The sequence below is a fragment of the Ictidomys tridecemlineatus genome, chromosome 11, assembly GCF_052094955.1.
Source record: "Ictidomys tridecemlineatus isolate mIctTri1 chromosome 11, mIctTri1.hap1, whole genome shotgun sequence".
Taxonomy (NCBI): domain Eukaryota; kingdom Metazoa; phylum Chordata; class Mammalia; order Rodentia; family Sciuridae; genus Ictidomys; species Ictidomys tridecemlineatus.
Window position 1 is genome coordinate 16,231,781 of NC_135487.1, and position 16,254 is coordinate 16,248,034.

Here is a 16,254-nt window from a genome sequence, read left to right on the forward strand (position 1 = left end):
CCCAGTGGCACACACCTGTAATTACAGCAGCTCAGGAGGCTGAGGCAGGAGGATCACAAGTTTGAGGCCAGCCTGGGCAATTTAGTGAGATGAAAAAAATAAAAAAGGGCTGGGGATAGAGCTCACTGCTAGAGCACTCCTGGCTTCAATCCCAGTAATGGGAAAAAAAAAAAAAAACACAGATGAAGGGAAGTGGCTAGACATGTTAGAGAACACACACTCACCGCATAGAGAAGAGGTTTGAAAAGAGGGAGGCAGGTTTGTGGGCCCAGCAACGTGAAAGCACCACACAACCCACAGGTGAGCGTAAAAACAAAATTTGCAAAATAATTCACATAGTAGGATCCCATATAGGTTAATTTAGAAACAACCCTAAACTGGACCATGTATCCTTTGATATGACTGTAAATGTGTGTGTAAGAGCCTGAATAAGAAGATTTAAAAATCATTGTACTATAAATAAATCTTGTAAATACTTTTATAAAACAGTCTGCATGAAACCATCAAAGTATAAATGGGGGAAGAGAGGTAGGCTGGGGGTGGGGGTAGAAGATAAAAGGAGACTTTCAACCTTTCATTTTCTTTTGAATTGGTTAAAAGATTTCAAATAACAAGAATATGTGCATGCATGTGTGTGTGTGTACGTAGGTGTGTATATGACAGAAAGAAGCACTTTGTGTGTGTGTGTGTGTGGTGCTGGGGATGGAACTCAGGACCTCCCAAATGCTACTACTGAGTCACACCCTCAACCCCAAAAGAACTTTTTGTTTCTGGTATCAAGGATTAAACTCAGGGGCACTCAACCCCTGAGCCACATCCCCAGCCCTACTTTGTATTGAGTTGCTGAATGCCTCGCTTTTTGCTGAGGCTGGCTTTAAACTCACGTTCCTCCTGCCTCAGCATCCAGAGCCCCTGGGATTACAAGCGTGCACCAGTGTGCCTAGCAGAACTTTATTAATAAAGAATTTAGTGGAAATATAGTAATTTCTAGTTATTTGCACTAATTCTCCTGTAAGTTGCTGAAAATACTGAATCAGCAAATACTGAACCATTGCTCCTTGGAGAAACCCCTGGTCAAGTTCCTGTGTGCTACTGACCACAACATTTTCATCAACCGAGAAATTTATAACTTTTTTTTTTTTTTTTTTTTTTTTTGGTACTGAAGATTGAACCCAGGGGCATTTTGCCACCAACCTATAGACAGATTTTGTTATTTTTTACTGTGGGACAGGGCCTCAATAAGTTGCTGAGGCTGGCCTCGAACTTGTGATCCTCCTGCCTCAGCCCCCCCAAGTTGCTGAGATTACAGGCGTGCACCCCCATACATGGATCAATATGTAACTTTGTATTATGTGATTCTCCTATTAAATAAAGACATCTTATTTAATACCACTTGTCTTCAACAAGAAGGCAGAGTGTCACTCTGTTTGACCTCAGCTGGGACTGTACACACTGAGGAACTCAGTGGTCCTGAGTTTGGGTCGCTCTGTCTGTATGTGAATGAGGGTAAAAGCCCCAAAATTATTGATTGGGGGAGGGGGGGTGTCATAAAAATGTTTTATCAAGTAGGCAGATTTTTAAACAAGGAATCTGCATATAATGAGGATCAACGGTGCAGACTCAGCCTTCCTCCCCCTTTGAAGGTTCCGTTTGGCGTTCTGCAAGTGCACTGGTACCCACCAGGCCACGAGGCTGCTCCTGGGTGTCAGCGTCTGAGCTGGGTTTCCTTCCCTTCACAGATGGCCCTGAGAATTACATGAGGGGTCAAGGATGTCTATAAAACGCCAAGCTCAATGCCTGACACGCAGTAGGGTGCTCAGAACCAGCCATCGTTACCATCATGGTGACCCTGTGACCACGTGGGCGTACCCTGGGGTGGACAGGGGTTCCACCTTGGTTTGGGGAAGGGCTTTCTGCACCAGGACTCTGTGTTGGCCTCACATTCAGGTACTCTGTCCCCATCGGTCCCCTCTGGCTATTGAGACAGTTATCTGAGTGTGGAAGATGGTTGTCAATAAAATGATGTCTTGCCCTGCACAGCGGCCACGGGCCAGCGGGGCCGCACATGACTGTAATCCCAGCTACTTGGAGACTGAGGCAGGAGGATCACAAGTTCGAGGCCACCCTGGGCAACTTAGTGAGACTCTGTCTCAACATAAAATAAAAAAGGCTGAGGCTCTGGCTCAGGGGCCTCGCATGCCCAGCACAAAAATAAAAAAGACTTCACGACGCCAGGCCATGACGGGACAGTCCTCCTGTGAAATGACAGCTTTCTCCTCCCTCTCTGCTCTTCTGCATGGCCCTGGGTCTCCACTCTTTCCTGCTCCACACCCTCCCGTGGGTCATGGTTAACAGTCAGAAGCCCTGGCTCAGGGCAGGGCTGCCACTTCCACGCAGGGCTTTGCCGTGGTCAGCGCAGGGCCTGGCCGGGACCAGGGACCTGTGAGTGGTGTGAGCTGAAATCAAGGATGGGCACCCAGGGGCAGCTGAGTGTCTGACCTCAGAAGAACGGGGTGGGGGTGGGGTGGGCCATGGCCTGGAGGACGAGGAAAGTCACCGGTGAGTAGCCGTCCAATGAAATGGAACCCCCTGAAGCTCCTCCTTCCCTGAAGGCCACCGGAAAGCGGAGTGGCTGGGGGCATTGGTTGACAGGCGGTCAGCGCCAGCTCGTCAGGTGTCCTGCTAGGTGACTGGCTCTGTCCTGTGCCTCCTGAGCCTAGTAGCTCATTTAACCCTAGCGTCAATCCCAGGAGGTAAGGTCACTGTCCCTAGTTTACAGACAAGGAAACCGACGCGTGGAGAAGCACAGTGGTGGGCCGAGTCCCCAGGGCTGGTTGGACCCGGGCAGCTGGCTCCAGAGGAGGCCCCCGTGGCCAGGGCCACCGTGGCTTGTCCCTTCGAGGGTTCAGAGGCTGACCCCCCACAGTGAGGTGGGAACACGGGGCTGGCCCACCCTGCTCCCCAGTCCTTAGTCCCCACTCCTTCGCTCGTCTTTCCTGTCTTCTGTGACAGACCTTTCCCCTGGTCTCCTTCAGCTTCCCTCCCTGCACCCACCTTGCACCCAGCCCAGTTCCTCCGGGTCCCCCGCCACACTCTGGGCTCTGCTGTCCCCAGGCCCTCCCCGCAGCCCAGTCTCCCCAGGCCCTGCCACGGCAGTTCCCACCTCTCCAAGTCCAACTTCGAGGCCACTCACCCGCAAAGCCCCCCTGGCTGTCCCTGTGGGGTGCCTCCTGCACCTCTGGGCTTCAGTGCAAGTCACCCTCACCCCCCACGACCCAGCGGCTGGGCTGCCTCCTCGGCCCGCCCACCCAGATACTGAAACGCAGGAGAACAGGGAGCTCCGCAGCTTGGGCTCTTGTCCCCGTGGCCCACCACAATGTTCTCTGAGTGACCTGGCAACCAGTCACCTCCAAGACCCAGAGTGAACTCCCCAGAGTAGAACACGGGGTGCCCCAGGGCTCAGGAGCCATGGGTCAGCCTCTGCCCCACTGCTCACTGGCTGGGCAGGGACCTCACCTCTGGGGACTTCATTTCCTCATCCATAAACTGAGGACAATCGACTGTGGTTGTCCCTGGGCATCTGCCTCTGTCTCCCCCACCTCACGTCATTTATGTCCACCTGGGAGAAGACCCCCCGCAGTCAAGAACGCAGGCCAGTGTGCTAGGACCACCTGAGCGTGGCTGTGACATAGACTGGTTTAGGTCACCTCTAGGCCTCTGCTTGCCCATCTGTCAAGTGGGGACAATAACAGTGGCTCTGAGGAGAGAGAAGCAGTAATTAAATAGGTGGCCAGGTCCAGATGGCCCCCCTTGGAGATGAAGCTGCTTCACTCTCCAGCCTGTGCCTGGAGCAGGTTACTGGATGTCTTTGCACCTCGGTTTCCCTGTCTGTAAAAACGGGGTGATAATGGACTCACCTCCCTTGCTGGATGAGTGAATACACAGGAAGTGCTCAGAGCAGAGTCTGGCCCATGGAAACGTGCCAGCCCAGAGCATGCCATGTGGCAAGAGCTCGGTGGGAGGATCTGCTCTTTCATATGAACTTGGCTCAAATTCAGCATATTACATATGAGCTCAGGGGGCACCCACTGAAGCCTGGGCCGAAACGCTAGGGTGCCCATCTCCGAGAGGGCTCCCCTTCTCCCTTTGGGTGGGTGATCCTTGGTGTAATTTTGGGTGCACGCTGCTGACAAGTGTCCCTCCCCCCACCCGCTCCCTGTGCCGCCGTCCACACAGTGATGAGACCTGATCCTGGAGCCTGGGGGGATGCTCTCCAGTGTCCCGGCGCCCCGGGGCGGGGGGGTACAATTATGGGTTTCACCAAAATTGTGGAAATAATGAGCCCACTTTGTGCAGTTCCTAAAGGCCCTGCTGGGCTCCTCCTCAGCCCCTCCTGCCCAGTGCCCCAGAAGCCACCACCCCCAGCCCACATCAGCCTACAGTGACAGATGACTTCCTGTGTGGGCTGAGCCCCTGATGTGAAGTGTCCTACTGAATCCTCACAAACGGTGTTATTCCCCCATTTTACAGCAGAAAAAAAACAGGCACTCTGGGAGGTGAAGTGACTCACCCTAAAATAGGTGGCCGCGACAGCCCCAGGGTCTTTCCGGCATAGAGGCCCGATCTGCACCTCGGCCCCAGAGTGCATCCCAACAGCATCGCCATCAGGCTGGAAGCGGCCAGGAAGGACCCAGGCTGGGAATCCAGCAGCCCTGAGCCCGCTCTTGGCTCTGACACTGTGTGATCCTGGTGGTCACGTCACCTCGCTGAGCCTGGGTTTATTCCTGGATTTATTGTGAGAACTAGAAAAGGAAATAGGTCTATAGTGCCTGGGGCCCCGAGGGTGCAGGGAGGGTCAGGTGCCACCTTCTGCCCTGGCTGCTGCTGCTGGCCTTCACTGACACAGACCTCAGGCATCAGGGGCCTGTTGGTCTTGGACGTACCACAGGCAACATCTGAGCATACATTTCCCGTTTGCATCCAGATCCTGGATCACAGAATCCTGCCTGAGTCAGGGTTCCCATTTTGCCTACACGGAGCTCACATTGAAAGACCATCCAAGGTGAGCGACAGAATGAATCCTTGATGGAAAGCAAATTCCACCCAAGCCCCCTGCCGGCCCCTGAGTCAGCCGCTCTGGTCCTGCTCCCTGCCCTTGGATCCTTCCTGCTTCATAACGTGTTTTCTGGAGGGGGTGGGGTGAGCCTTAGGAGAGGGAAAGGGAGCCGTGGTGCGTAGTGATCCGGGAGCACAATCCCAAGACAAAGCTGGCTTCCCGTGTTCCCCCGTGACCCACTTCCCTCTGTGGCCCAGAGCAAGTATCGCTCTGATTTGTGGGTGACGTGCACCTCCCTCACACTTACCTCTCCCAGTAAGACAGGGAGGGGCCATCTGCCTGGCCTTGGGCAACCGCGGGGAGCAGGAGGCTCCCTTAACCCCACAGGTGAACCCGGGGCTCCTGCTGCCCGCCCCACCCCCAGCTTCGGGTGATTTATAAGCTTCTTCACTTTGGCTGTTATTGTGTGCCTCTTAATCATGAGCAGGCTCGGAACACTCAGGATTTCCTTAATTAGCGCTTCCTCCTTCCTGAGCTTGCTTTCTTAGGACGTTTATAGGCTCTTTATTGCCTTGCATAGTCCAACGTTTGGCCACCCAAGGGGGTTCCTTCACTGGAAAGGGACAGGGACAGGGTGAGGACCAGTAATGTCCAGCTCATTCATTCCACTTAGGTCAAGGTGAACCTTGAGCTGATGCTTCCTATCCCCAGAGGGCAAACACAACACACAGCTGGCCTGCAGGAGGAGATCTCCTATCCACATTGCTTCTAATATTCAGAGACCCAGACATTGGTCTCCCCCAGGACGTGGTGGCATACATTTGTAATCCCAGATTTGGGAGGCTGAGGCAGGAGGATCAGAAATATGAGGCCAGACTCAGCAATTTAGTGAGGCCCTTAGCAATTTAGCATGACCCTGTCTCCAAATAAAAAAAATCAAAAGGGCTGGGGATGTGGCTCAGTGGCAGAGTGACCTTGGATTCAATTCCCCTGGACTGAAAAAAACAAATAAACAAACAAAAAAAAAAAAAAAGGAAAGAAAGAAAGTTAGTTAGTTCTCCAAAGACAGTAAAGTTTCAGAGCTGGGGAAGGAACCCAGGGCCTCTCCCACTGAGCCACAACCCCAGGCCCAGAGTAGGGTCCGGCTTCTCCTGGAACAGCTCTCTGAGGAAGTTGCTTTCACAGATTCCTCCGCCTCAAGCTGGGGTAGGCGAGAAGGGCTGGAGGAAGGGATATGGTCCTCCTCAACAGAAGTCCTTTCTTTTCATCCGGTGACATTTGACACTCGGCATGCTTCATAAAACAGGCCCTGAGACCTGAGTGCTGATTCAGCCGTTTGCCTTACTTTCATCTCAGGGCTTGAGTGCTTCACTGCCATGTTTACAGGGAGAGAGGAGTTATCTCCCTGTGCTGAGTCAAGTTCATCTCCCAGGAGGCTGGGGTGGATCCTTTGTGGCTGTATTAATAGTTTACCTGGTTTGCCTAAGAACTAGAGATATAATCAGCAACAAAAGAACCATAACAGATTTTTGGGGGGGTACCAGGGATTGAACCCAGGGGCACTTGGCCACTGAGCCACATCCCCAACCCTATTTTGTATTTTATTTAGAGACAGGGTCTCACCGGGTTGCTTAGGGCCTGGCTTTTGCTGAGACTGGCTTTGAACTCTCCATCCTCCTGCCTCAGCCTCCCTGGGCCGCTGGGATTACAGGTGTGCACCACTATGCCCGGCTAACAGTTTTTTGAAGAAAACAAATAAAAAAAACACAGTATCTTGTCTGTGATTCCATTTTTGTGGGGAAAAATAAAATCTACTTATGAACAAAAAAATTAGTTTGAAAGATTTTTAAATGCTACCATGGAATTTTAAAGATACGTCTTTTAAAAGTTTTAGTCATGTACTGTCTTTGGTCTTTTTGGAAAAAAAAAAAAACATCTCCAGAAAATCCATATTACCTTTTGGAAAAGCAAAAATGAACCAACAGCAGTAGACCCCGGGGTAGACCTGGCAAATGCAGCCCTGGCTTGGTGCTTCAGACCCCAAATCTAGACGTCGGGGTCCATTTCTGCTCCGATGCCTCAGACCTGCCTTTGCAGTTTGGACCCCTGCTCTGGAGCCCGGGAGTTGAAGCTGAAGAGGAATCTCCACTCGCTGTGGGCGGTGGGCTTCTCCACTCCTCGGCTCTGTTCTCCTGGGCCTGGCTCCTTCTTGTCAAGGGAGCTGTCACAGAGGCATGCAGGGGAAGGAGTGGCTGTCTTTCTGCACTCATAGATATCTGGTTTCCCCTTTCCTCCTCTTTATCCTGAAAAGCTGAGGATTAGAGTCGCTGTGCAGTTCTCAGAGGGGGTTGTTACAAAAAATGTGCCCCTTGTTAACACTGGGTGGAGGCCACCAGGCCTGAGTGTGAAAGCAGCCCCCTCCCACCTCAGGCCCCGGCTCCCTCCCCACCTGAGGCCACACCCGGGAAGTCTTGACCCTTGCTCACTGCAGGAGGGGAGGGGGCTGTAGAGAGAGCTGGGGGTCAGGAGGGTGGCGGCCTGTTTGGGAGACAGACCCCTTGGCCCACGGAGCCTGGACACTGATTGGAAATCCAGACCCCAGGTTCCTGGGCCTCCTCTGACCTGCTGTGGTCTGCGGAGGCCCGGGTCAGCCACCTGTGCTCCCTGGGCCTGCTGTCCTGCTGCCGTGGGGCACAGAGGCCACCAGCTTCAGAGAGAGGGGATGGTCCAGGAAGTGATGTCCAGCCAGGAAGGCCTGGTGGCTGGTGGCTGAGGGGACCTGCCCTGGCTCTGCTGACAGATGAGGACTCAGGAGAGGTCCAGGTTTCCCCGTGAAGGCCGTCAGCCCTGGCTGGCTCTCTGCCACAGACGCAGGAGGAGGGCAGCTGGGCCAGGCAGGCTGTGCTCTGGGCCGTGGGCAAGGCACTCAGCCCCCCAGCCCCAGCGCGGGAGCTGGATCACCCAGGAGGGGTTGTCCGTGGAGCAGGCCAGCCGCGAGAGAGCGCCATCGGGGTTCAGAGGAGCAGCAGGCCCCGTGGCCCCCCTGGAGGAGCGCTCTTGTGAGGCAGTGGTTCCAAGTGTGGACCTGGGTTCACATCCCAGCTCCACCCCAAAGAGCTGTGAGGTTTTGGGCAAAGGGGGACGGGAGGCCCACGACCTAGGGTGGTGAGGGATCAGGTGAGGAGCTGCGGAGCAGGCAGGGCCTGGGAAGCAGCGGGCAGTCAAGATCGACAGCTTGAAACCATGACCGGGCACCCCGGGCGCTCTGGGGCGAGGGAGCTGTCTGCATCTCCACTGGGGGTCAGGCCGCGGAGCTGTGCACCCAGAGTGGCCCGTGCTCCATGCACACTTAAATCAAGGTCGTCTTGTAGCTGGGCGCGGTGGCGCACACCAGTGATCCTAGCAGCTCGGGAGGCTGAGGCAGGAGGAGCACAAGTTCAAAGCCAGCCTCGCTAACAGAGAGGCGCTAAGCAACTCAGTGAGGCCCTGTCTCTAAATACAATATAAAATAGAGCCGGGATGTGGCTCAGCGGTCCAGTGCCCCTGAGTTCCATCTCTGGCCTCACCCCCCAAAAAGTTGAAAAAAAAATAAAAATAAAGGTCATCTCAGAGATTCCTTCTGCTTTTGACATTTTACGGCTTTCCTTGTCTATAAGGGAAATTGTTGTTGGGAACTGGAATGCCCCTGCATCGTGCTGGGAGGGCCTGTGCGACGTAGTTCAGGCTCCCGGTACCAACCTTCTCCAGGGACCTCAGATGTACCCAGGGGGTCGCCAAGGAGGCTCTTCTGATTGCAAAGCTCAGAGCTCTGGGTCAACAGCAGCCACTGGCCAAGGGCGCAGTTAAGACTTGCAACCAAAGAACTGCATTTGGAACTTTATTTAATTTTAATGGATTTACATTTAAATTTAGAAACCAAATCAATGTGAAATATTTTCCTATTAAATACCACTATGGGGTTGTAGTGGGACACTGTACTTTTATTTTATTATTAATTTTTTTCTCAAGATACGACTCCAGTACTGTAAAATTTTAACATGTTAAAATGCACAGCCCAGCGGTTTTGGTATATTTCCAGGTTATGAAAACATCACTAGTATCTAATTCAAAACATTTTATCAACCCGAGAAGAAATCTCATAGCTGCTAACAGTTATTCTCTCCTACCCCCAAGCTCCTGGCAACCACTGGTCCCGTTTCTGTGTCTATGGGTTTGTCTCTTCTGCACATTTCATAAAAATGGAACCATCCAATATGTGTGGATTGTGTCTGATTTCTTTCACTTAACATTTGTTGTCAAAGTTCCTTCCTGTTGCACTTCACTCTTGTTTATGGCTGCATAATATTTCATGATGTGGGGGTATTGCCTTTTGTTTATTAATCAGCTGAAGGACACTAGGGTTATTTCCCTGTTTGTGTGTTGCAAGTGTAAAATACACAGCCCATTTCAAATACTTGCACAAAAATATTGTAAAATACCTTATTAATTATTTATGTTCATTACACATTGAAATGATACCTTTTATATATTGGGTTAACTAAAGTCTATCATTGTAAAAAAAAAAGTATAAAAGCCATGCAGAGGAGGTGTGGCTGCCGAGGAGGAGGGCAGGGACCCTTCCTCCTGAGCCTCTTTGTTTGGCTCGCCCCACCCAGTGGTGGACCTGAAGCCAGGACAGGGCGAGGCCTGGGAGGAGCAGCCGCTCCGAGTCACCCTGCCTTGGCACCCAGGGGAGCCTAGTCAGCACAAGTCCAGGCAGGAGCTGGCAGAGGACTGGGAGGGGACCAGGCCTGGAATTATTGGACAAAAGGAGTAACTGGAGCGGCCACTGGCAACAGTGCCTTCTCCTGGCCCTGCCCAGCCCGGTGTGGACTGCAGAGCTTCAGGCTGTCACTGTCAAGTGCCCGAGGCTCCCGGTTGCTCTTCTAGCTGAGGAGCAGGGCCGTTCGCTGCCTCTGGGCCCAGGGCTGCCAGGAGGAGCAGGGGCAGCTGTGGTCTTGCCCTGTGCCCCTGGGCGAGTTCCATGTTCTCTGGGGCTTGATTTCCTCTCTGGTTAGGGAACTGGATTAGATAATCTGTTGTCCAGCTTCAACATTGTGGGATTCTGGAAATGATCCTGAGTCACACAGACGTGGGATCAAACCCTGGCGTGATCTGGCCAGCTGTGGACTTCTCGGTGCCTGGTCTCCCTTACCTTTAAAATGGAGTAGATAGCGACCTCGCAGGCCACGGTCAGGCTGGTGCTCGGTGCTTCCTGCGGGCCAAGCTTTGTCCTCAACGCTCTGCACTGAGCATATTTAATCCTCCCAATAAACCCTCAGAGGAGGGTCGCACTGCCCACGTTTGCACTGTGAGAAGGCGAGAGGGCAAGGATTTTGAACCTAAGTAGGCCAGCCCCTCGGCCCCCTGGCCAACCCATTCCCAGCACAGGTAGGGGCACAGTGGTGGCCAATCAGTGTTGGAAGGGAGAGAGAAGCAGAATTCTGTGAGTGTCCAAATACCTCCCGTGGAAATAATGTTCTGCTGCCCTTGAAACAGATGGGCAAACCAAGCTCTAGAGGATGAAGTAACAAGCCAGGACTCTGCCAACGCGGTGACAGAGGGAGGGCAGGGATCCTGGTTCACAGCGCCCCCCCCTCCATATCTGAAGGTGGAGAGGATCTTGAATTACACCTGCAAATCTGTCCCTGGATAAGCCTCCCCCCCAGGCTGAGCTCAGAACTCCTCCTGGGGATTAACATCTGATATGGTTTCTTTGCCTTCCTTGATGCAGAGTCTCCGAATTTCATCCAGGTACAATTCTGAGTGGTTAGCATTTGCATCTGATAAGAATTGTCTGTGCAAGGCACTTAATAATTCGCCCACAGCTTCCAAGACCCATTTCAAACGTGTTCTGAATGTGTACCATGGGCAGAGGATGCACTGGGCACAGGAGAAATGCAGAGACGAAGGAGCTAATTCCTCACTGTCCTCGGGGAGTGCCCCATTTTCTCAGCAAGAAATTCCATTGCTCAAGAATAATTGCTTAAAGATGAACAAAAATGATAAAACCCAGTGATGGTGATGGTACAGGGAAACAGTCACTCCCATTCCCTGCTGGAAAGAAGCTGGCTACAGTGCAAACATAGATGCTTGCTTTAAAAGGCAGTTTGGTAACAATATCACAAGTTTTAAGGGTAGCCTACCCTTAAAACCCTGCAATTCTACTTCTTCAAATCAGGTTGTTTAGCCATAATCATGTTCACGTAGCACTGTGTATAGTAATGAAATTCTGGACATTCTGGACATGACCACGTCCATCAGTGGGGGACTAGAAAATCCAAGCACAGTTCTTCCATATAGAGGTCCTTATATTTAATGCTGGAGAGAGGAACGTATTGTTGCTTGGAGGTGACAAGAGTGGGATATAAACATTATCCATAACAACAGGATTTAGGGGGAAAGAAAATATATTTGCTATTGTAAGAACCCACATCTGTTGAGTCACTTCAGGTATAATTTCAATCCTATAACATAAATGCTTGCTTAAAAAAAAAGTTTAATAAACATTTAGGAATCATAGGTGCTCTTTTTATTCTCACTTCATAATTGAGGAGACGGACAGAGGCTCAGAGAATCTGCCAGGCCAGCCCCCACACACAGGGCCAGGCTCGGGGCCAGTCCTGAGCGTCGGTGCAGTTAGCTCTGGGGAGTTTGCTTTCCCACAGCGGAGCAGAGGTAAGGAAGAACACGGTAGATGTCTTTGGATGGAAAACCATGAGTCCTTAGTTTTCATTGATTTTCCCTTTCACTGTGCATATCATCAGAAGAGAAATAGTTCAAATGCAACTGGATTTTTGAACGGTGCAAATCACAAAAACCAAACTCTTCCTCTATCATGAGGGTTTTCCGGATTGTTTCACACAGAACAGGAACCCCAATGCCTGGGCCTCAGAGCTCACTCCCAGGCAGCCCCCCAGGCCCCAGCCCACAGGGCAGGGCTGCAGCCGGCAGGTCCCCCACCTCCGGCAGCTGCTGAGAGCCCGGGTTGGACTTCACCAGCAACTCAAGGGGGGCGCACCTGGGTCTTGCTGGTCCATTCATCTCCCCAACTGCACTGCAGAATGAGTTAGGGAATGAGAACCCAGAGCAGCCAGGGACGCTCCTTTAAAAACAAAGGCAAGGTGTTTTCTTCCTTCCAAGTCAGCTGGGGTCCCTAGAGTCACCGCATCAGGGGGTGCACGGACTGCTCTGAGTCACGGGCTGAGTGGCTGCTGCAATAACTGTTCACAATGAAACTGTCCGTCACAGCCACTCCTCGGGGAGGACAGGCAGCTGTGATCCTGGTAAAAATAGCAAAACAATAAACATCAGCAGTAAGGTGAGGGCTTCCGTGCGCTGAGAGGTCACATGCATTAGCTTGCCGACTCCGTCCCTAATTCCGTAGATGGGAGAACACCAGGCTGAGGGAGGGTGGGGAACACCCAAGAGCGTGTGGCTGGTGAACGGGGCAGTCAGGGTGACAAAGGAAGGCCCTCGAGTTCTTGGAAACTGCTGTTTGCACGTCTCTTTTTTTCTTTTGCTTAATATTTTAAAATATATATTTTTTAGTTGTAGATGGACACAATACCTTTATTTATTTTATTTATGTGGTGCTAAGGATGGAACCCAGGGCCTCATATATGCTAGGCAAGTGCTCTACCACTGAGCCACAACCCCTGTCCCTTTGCATGCTCTTTGACATTTTTTTTTGGAATTATGCCATGCCTTGTTTGAGGAAGCCAGGCTTATGGATTCTGAGACCAGGCTGTTCCTGGGTTTGCATTCTATTTCTGGCACCACATGCTTTTGCACCTTGGGTCTCAGTGCAGTCACCCCTTGCCATCATCCGGGAATTTGTTCCATGACCCTCAGCAAATACCCAAGTCTGCAGATGCTCAGCTCCCTTATGTAAAATGGTATGTGCATATACCCTACATATGCCCTCCTGCGTGCTCTGAGACATCTCCAGATGACTTGTGACATCTTGCTCTCTAAGCATTGTTTTGCTGTGTTGTTTAGGGGTTGAGGACTACAAGAAAGCTCTGTATGTGTTCAATAGAGACAAAACTCTTTTCCCCAAGTGTTTCTGATCCATGGTTGGTTGATTCCGCAGATAGAGACCCACAGATTCGAAGGACCAATGGTATTCTCAGTGCAAAATGGAGGGGGTGATAATACACACACACACACACACACACACACACACACACGGACTCCACCACACAGTGACTTTGGAGTTTGAAACGTGGTCATGTGATTCTGCCTGTTATGATGTCATGTAGCTAAACCATTCCCATTTGTCATGTGTGTTTGCCTGTGAAAAAGACTTAATGGCTACTTGGTACTTATTTCATGTATGTCTAAAATGTGTGTAAAGAACTTAGCATACAGTTTGGCACATAGTAGGTGCTTAATATATGGTAGCTGTTGTCTTTCTTTATTTTCATGAATCTTGAAAGAACGAACAAGGCTCATCATCGGAGAAAATGCCCATTTATTGGGGAACAGCTCTGCACATTTATAGAACCGGGGGTGGACTGACAGTTATGACAGTTTAACAGTTTAACGGTTTGACAGTTGGCATGGGGTGCTTTCTGATTGGTGGGTAAGGATCATGTGAACCAGCAGGGCTAGTCTGATTGGTGGGTAAGGGTTATGTGAGCCAGCAGGGCTCACCATTGGACGGCTCTCCCAGGGGGGATGGGGAAGTTAGTCTTTGGAGCTGGGGTGACTCCCAACAAATCTGGCTTCAACTCAATGTCAGGGACATCTGTGGTGAAGGCCAAGGTGAACGCTCGTCCTATGGAGCGGGAAAGTGGAGAAATGGGAACCTGCAGAACTCTCGGGGGAGGCGGTCCTCACCGGACAGAGGAGACTTGCCAAGCAGATCTGGGTGGTGACTTTTATTTCCAGATGAAGCTTACACCACAGAGCCCAGCAGGGTGGAGCAGCTGCAATCCCAGCAGTCCAGGAGGGTCGCAGGTTCAAGGCCAGCCTTGGCAGTGTAGCAAGGGCCTAAGTAACTTAGTGAGAGCCTGTCTCAAGATGAAAAAACACAAAAGGGCGGGCATGTGGCTCAGGGGTAAAGCCCCCCTGGGTTCAACCCTAGTACCAAAAAAAAAAAAGGTGCAGAGAACCATACCGACCTTACAATTCAGCAAATTCCGGCAAGTGTGCTCCCCCACATCACCACCACAGAACCACGATCCTGAGCACTTCCATGTCCCCCCAGAGCCCCTCTGTGCCCCTTCTAACCAATCCCCACTCCCCAAAGGCCACCAGTTCTGATGTTCCCCACAGTTAGTTTCGTCTTCTCTTGACCTTCACACACAGGGGTCGTTGGACGTCCTCTGGTGTCGCTCCCTTCATTTAACACAGCTGCTGGACCCGAGGGCCTGAACGCACCGTGAGGATCGAATGATCACCAGTGAAGGCAGAGGGGGTCGGGCAGAGGGGACAGATTGAGGGGTGGGGCAGGAAGGGAGACAGATGAGCCAAATGTGTATCTGGGGACAGGAGTGACCAGAGGAGGGGACCCTGTGGGAAGGAGGGAGAAAGCAGGAGGCACAGCAGGTGGGCTGCAGCTTCATGGGCTTCATCCTGAGGGGTGGGGCAGGGCAGCTGCCAGGGTGGCCGGAGGGGAGAAGGGACACAGGTGGCCACGCGAGGAACCAGCACACAGCTCAGGAAGAGCCTGGAGGCCAGGGGTCAGTCACCTGATTGCTGGTGTGTCCCCCCGTCCGTCTGTCCACCACGTATGCCTACTCAACAGTCTGTCCATTCATTCACCCAAGTACTTCCCTGGCACTGGGCTCTGGCCTGGGGTTTGTCCATCACGCTCCAGCCCAGGCTTTAGGTCCTGGAGCCAGGAAGAAGGTAAAAGCAGGCTCGACCCTGTCCGAGGCGTCCTCTCCCCGCGCCCGAATCCGGAAAGCCTCGACCGTTCCCATAACATCCTCATCACACGTGAACTCTTTGCCTTGACTGTGTCACTGCTTCGTGGGTTATGATGGGCACTGGGAGGGACATGGAGGATGAATTGTGGTCACCTCAGTTTGGAAAGTGTTGGGTTAACACACACAACAGGCTTCCTGGCTGCAGGCCTTCCGGAGGCTTCACTGCGCCTGGCTCCTCGGCTTCCCCGTGTTCTGCCCTCAGGGGCCTGCGGCCTGGAGTCCGGGCTCCGTGCCTCCCTCGGGGTGGCTGGCTTGGAAGGGATTCACGGCCAGGAGCGGGAAGCAACGTTCCCAGGAAGGCTGGCCCATGGGAAGTCCTGCTTACTGGCCACTGGGCAGGACAGCGACAGGAAGCAACAGTCTAAGTGCAAAGCCCACCTCTCCCCCACAGACAGAAGCATGGGGCACTGGGCTCTGTCCCCTGAGGAGCTCAAGGCAAGTCACCTCTTGAGGCTGTGCTGCCAAAGGACTAGAAGGCCGTCAGCTGGGTCTCCCAGGCGCAGAGGAGGCAGACAGATCCGCGCACTTGGCTGGGGGCTGCGTGTGACCTCGTCCAGGAGGTCTGGGAGGAACCAGGGACCTGGGCCCAAACCCCAGCCCTGTCACCCAAAGCAGTCCTTTTACTTCTCTTGGCTCAGTTTCCCCCCTGAAAAATGAAAATCATCACTGGGTCCCCCAAGGTGAAGCCAGCAACATCATGACAAGTGCCACAGTGTTGTCACTGAGGTGTCACAGGCACTCGTGTTTGTTAATGTGACTGAATTCCTCCAAGGGGAGATCTGTAGCATTAAAATGGTGAAGTGAGCTTTTACAGAAGGGGTGAAAACTGGTAGAACAAGTTGAAGCCAACTGGCTGGGCTTGGTTTTGGGGGGTTGTTGTTATTGTTGTTTGTTTTTTATTTCCTGTGAATCCCACCCCCTCAGGTGGGAGAGCCAGGAGGAGGGACCTCCCAGGGCTGCTGAATGCCCCCTTCATTCCCAGGTTTGTCTCCTGCTGGGCGTGACTCAGACTGCCAGGAGGGCAGGAAGGGATGTCAGAGGTCACTGGGCCCCCTGAAGAGACAGTGCCCCTTTCCCAGGTGAGGCCTGTTTACTGCGGGGCTGCCATAAACTCATCCATTCTGGGGAAGCAGGAGGACTCTTGCCCAAGGCCCCAGGCAGGGCACGTCCCTGCTCTGAGGCTGGGGGCTGGCTGCCCGGTGCAGGCCCTGCTCTCCAGCC